Genomic DNA, 5,435 nt, shown 5'->3' with positions numbered 1-5,435 from the left:
TAAAAATAAAAAATTATTTCTCTAATTTTAAAAATTATTTTCCAATATCCAAGTGACATGTTGGACTAATCTTCATATTATTTCCCTTATTCTATAATAAGGTTCCTTTTAACTTAATTTTATTCAAGATATCACTTTATTTGAGATGCTCAAAATTCCAAAAATATAAACATTAACTAGATTAGCTGTACAAATGGAATAGATGGCAACATATCAGAGATTCTAAAGTGTGTGATTTAGCAAAAAATTATCTTTTGAAGAACTCTTGTATCATCTGCCATTTAATTAATTAGGATCCTACCTTGATATATTTGTGATAGAGAAATTTGCAGCATGATTTAATGAAAGATGAAGGATTTGGAACCAAACAAGCCTGGATTCTGACCCGTTTTCACCACCTTATATCTCTGTGACTTTGCGCTTATTACTTAACTTTTCTGAGCTCAGTTTCCTCAACTGTGAAAATGTAATAATGCCCAACTTCATTCAACAAATAAATATGTAGCACCTATTGTTCTAAACATGGGGATTCAGTGGCAAACAAACAAACAAAAAAAAGGTCGTGCGCTCATGGAAGCTACAATTTTAGTTGATATAACGGAAAATAAACAAACATTAGATAGATTGTGGCTATAATACCAATATATAAATGATACAAAGCAAAATGAAACAGAATAAGGGGATAAAGAGGGATGGAGATGGGTGCCACGTTAGCTAGGAAGGGATTTCTGAGGTTATACTTCAGCTGAAACATGAATAAAATGAGGCACAAGTTGTTAAAAGAGTTTTTCCTGTGTTGGTCATGATTTAAAAAAAAAAAATGTAACTAAAGGATCTGGTATAGTAAATGATTAGTGCCTAGTAAGGACTCATACATGGTAAGTATAAAATTTTGAGTTCATTTCTTTTCTATCTCTAAGGTCCAAGTTATTAAAATACGAAAGTTATTACCTATACAAAGCACCCACAAGCACCTAACCATGGACAGCTTCATGTCCTTACTGTTTCCTTGGACAACAGGAGAAATGGAGTCAGAGAGAGCCTAAAGAATGACGTGTTGTGACGGCACCAGAGGAGTAGGGAGGTGCATGGGGCTTGGGACACACATTGACTGAGGAAGGGAGAGATGATGTTAGCCTCTTAGCAGCCCTGCACACAGCCTGCAGTCTCAAGGCACAAGCATGAAGAGAGGTTGAGTTGGTGTGAAGAAAAGGAAATACAAGTCTCCATACATACGTGACCAGTTTGCTTAGGGCTTGACCTTGTAGAGCCATTATAACTGTCTTTGTATTTTTAGGATGTACATTTAGTTGCTATCTTAAAATATTATTTCCTCAAGAGAGCATTTTCCTACTAATAATTTATTCCACAGGGCAGTGGGTTGTGAGAAGAGTTTCTTTCTATTTAGATGTTTAAAAATAATCTTTTTTTTTTTTTTACACGGGAGGTCTATCCAAAATGAATTCAGTAATCTCAGTATGGATTACTCTCTAATAGAAATAATTTGGCAGTGGTGAATCTGCACATTCAGAAACTTAAAAGGTTATTACAAATTCAAATGGATTTCTTATAGATGAGATTCTACCAATTGAAGGAAGTTGAAGACTTTCATAAGGTAAATGAACCTATTTAATAGACTGAAAGTGCCTGGCGGCAGAGGGCATTAACTTGTATGGGGTGAATAGAATAAGGAATTTCTTAGACATTTTTTTAGAACTGTCTTATTCTAACAAGAAATATACAAAACAAAATGATCCTAAGAAAAATATTCAATTCAATCTCAAAATCAAATTTTCTTCCTTAAAACAACAGTTTGTAAAATCTGGTGATATTAGCATGCTTTGTCCCCGGCTAAGAGCATAATTCAAAAAGGATGTATATGAACAATAAAGAGAGACCATTCAAAGGAAAGCATTTGGAAAGTCTTGCATAATAACAGCTAATCCTCCTGAAGTGTTAGCCTCTGTCCCAGATGTTAAGTATAAGGCCATTAATCCTTAGGACAATTTTGAGAGATTTTATTATCTCTATTTTGTAGATAGGGAAATGGAGATTTGCTAAAGTTTATCAAGCTGTCTAAAGCTCACACAGTATAAGACAATTTATAAATATAACATTTTATGAAGTTTTTTATTGTTTTTAATTATCTTTTGATTATGAATAAAGTCACGTAGTAGAAAAAGAATAGTGACAGGAAGAGAAGGAAGACCCCAGCTCTAGTCAGTTTCACAACTCTTTCCCAGCCTGTTTTTTCATCCAAAAAGATCTAGTCCAAAACCAATCTTGCCAAAACCATTAAACGAAAGTATAAAGGCAAAACTGCTCTATAAATGAAAGCAAAGAAAGCATGAGGAATTAGTAGTTTCTCCATGTTGCTAAATTACTGGCAGAATACCCGTGAGGAAGTTATCACCTCTTGTGGAATACATGCAGTTAGTGTCTGCCCAAGTACCGGGCAGATGTTTAGCTACTCTTAGGATAGTCGGACGTTGCTTTTTTGCTATCTTTCTAAAAGATATTTTTCTCCTACTTTAAAAGTCTTAAATAGCTGGTTTTTCAATTCGCTAGCTCAGTGTCAGAGAGGGAAAGAGAAGTAGATTCACTGACTGAAGAAGTACCAGTGACCAGGGACAGACTTGCAACCACTGAAGAGAAGATCAAGATTTTAGATGTGGCTTGGTAATCATATTTTACCACAAAAAATATATATATATTTTTTTTGTGGTAAAATATGATGAGACTCCCAACAGCGCTATTTCCTCTGATTGTGAGTACGATTGCAGAAGCTTATTTGGACATTCTGAGCACTTGCTTGACAGCTGCAGAGTTTATCTATTAGCTCAGGGGAGCTACAGCTACTCTAAAACTTGTACTGACAAACTGAGTGATTAGAAAATCCTCAGTCAGCTGGCCATACTCTGGGCCAGAACTCCCACAAGAGTCCTAGTGACAGAAAGGAAACATTTATCTCAAGACCTATAAGAGTGAAAGTTCCACCATCGAATTTTTTTATACCAAAGGAGTAAATCAATGCCCCAACCAGTAGTTAGAAAGTCCCCTAAGAGCTGTTACCCTTTCTATTTTGTTTAACATACTTGTCCAGCAGAGAAGAGAAGGAATGGCATATAGTGACATACTCTAAAAAATATTTGTTAGATGAAGGAAGAAATGCATGAATGAATAATGAATAAATCTGTGATAAAATTAGAGGTTCTGTTCTATGCAGAGCCCCAGAAAGTCTACCTGGGAAAAAAAAGAGAAAGGAGTCTTTGGGCATGCCACCCTGAACATGCCCAATCTCCTTTGATCTTGGAAGCTAAACAGGGTCGGGCCTGGTTAGTACTTGGATGGGAGACCACCTAGGAAGACCAGATGCTGTAGGTGTTAAAAAAAAAAAAAAAGTGAGAAAGGCAAAGAACTTTTATGGTGCATCTCCTATATCCACACCAGAGTAATTTAGAAGTAATACATGACTTTATTATTATCTATGCCATGACTTGTTCCAATAAAGTTTAAAGACACAAATAATAAAACTTTCTACAATTCTATATGTGTTAAGTTTTAGAGTTTCCTATTTAACAAAATTAATCAAATCACATACTGTTGTAACCTATTAGAATGGGTATTATGAATACTCATACTACATGTCAGACATGATTTGCATCTTTAGCAAGCATATACTCATTAAGAGGTGCCACAATATATACATATGGCCTTGTGCAATTTATTTTTTTAAGTATAGTTGTCATATAATCTTATACCAGTTATATTCAAGTGTATAATATTGTGATTTGACATATTTATGCCTTACAGTGTGATCACCCCACTAATTCCAGTATTCATCTATTTCTCACTGTGTAAACTTATCACAATATTATTAACTACATTTCCCTTCTCCTTTTCACCCATTCCCCACCCCTTCTCTTCTGATACTGTCTCTTTGGTCTCTATTTCTATGAGTCTGGTTTTTTTGTTTAGATTCCACATGTAAGGGAAACTATATGCTATTTGTCTTTTTCTGCATGACTTATTTCATTTAGCATAATACACTCTAGATTCAGAAATGTTGTCTCAAATAGCATGATTTCATTCTTTTTAATTGCTGTGTAACAGTCGATTGTGTATGTGTGTGTATATATACATTTCAAGTATATGATATAGTGATTCGATATATGTACACACACATGTATACACACACACACATGCATGCACATACCACATTTTCTTTATTCATCTGTCAGTAGACAGCTAGTTTGCTTCCATATCTAGGTTATTGTTAATGATGCTGCAATAAACATAAAAGTGCATATATCTTTCCAAATTAGTGCTTTTATCTTCTTTGGATAAATACCCAGAAGTGGAATTGCTGGGTTATATGGTATATCTACTTTTAGTTTTTTGAGGAATCTCCATACTGTTTTCCATAGGGGCTGTACCAGTTTGCAGTCCCACCAACAGTGCATCAGGGTTCCCTTTTCTCCACATTCTCACATTCTCACCAACACATGTTATTTGTTAACTTTAATGATAATTGCCATTGTGACTGGTGTAAAGTAGTATTTCATTATGGTTTTGGTTTGCATTTTCCTGATGATTAATGGTTGAGCATCTTTTCATATGTCTCTTGGCCATGTGTATGTCCTCTCTGAAGAACTGTCTTTTCATATCCTCTGCCCATTTTCCAATCAGATTGTTTTTTGTTGTTATTGACTTGTCTGAGTTTCACATATATTTTGGATGTCAAGCCCTTATTGGATATACCATTTGCGAATATATTTTCCCATTCAGTATGTCAGCTTTTTATTTTGTTGATGGTTTCCTTCGCTATGCAGAAAATTTTTAGTTTGTTTTCCCATTTATTTATTTTTGTTTTTATTTCTTTGCTCAAAGAGATGTATCCTACAGGATATTTCTTCAACTGAAGTCAAATAGTTTACTTCCCATGTCTTCTGGGAGTTCTAGAGTTTCAGGCCCTGTGTACTTTAAACCACATTCTTGATTTACCAGGTTCACTTTCTATTTTTTCTTTTTCTTGTCATTTTCACTTTTTTCATTTTTTCTTTAAAAGGAAAAAAATTATTTCAATAGCTAAATTTGCTGGTTGATTTGTTACCTTGCTAGTTAATTGACTAATAGATAATGCCTGCTCGCGGTAGTCACTGAATATGATCTAGTGGTAGCAGAGAATAGTCATCTATATAACCATATTTTTAACCATATCCACAACTAAATAACATTTTTAAATTTCTTATTTGTAGACTTATGTAGTATTGACTAATAATCCACTCCCCTTTAAAAAAGTAAAACAAGGTAGTCAGACAAAAAATCTTAACTCATTAAATGCTAAGATCTTACATTTAAAGTTAAAAGAAAATTTAAAGCTAAAAGAGGCTTAAGAATCACAAGTTCAAATAACTCAAGCCATCTCATCATGA

At 34.1% G+C, this 5,435-nt stretch overlaps 1 pseudogene; it reads left to right on the top strand.

Moving 5' to 3' along the window:
* Nucleotides 1-3,265: 3,265 nt before the first annotated feature.
* Nucleotides 3,266-3,384, top strand: LOC118601463 (annotated as a pseudogene).
* Nucleotides 3,385-5,435: the final 2,051 nt, after the last annotated feature.

Source organism: Rousettus aegyptiacus, unplaced genomic scaffold, assembly GCF_014176215.1.
Source record: "Rousettus aegyptiacus isolate mRouAeg1 unplaced genomic scaffold, mRouAeg1.p scaffold_m13_p_3, whole genome shotgun sequence".
NCBI classification, from domain to species: Eukaryota; Metazoa; Chordata; class Mammalia; order Chiroptera; family Pteropodidae; genus Rousettus; species Rousettus aegyptiacus.
Note: the sequence above shows the minus strand (reverse complement) of the source record. Positions and strands in the feature narration are given on the sequence as shown.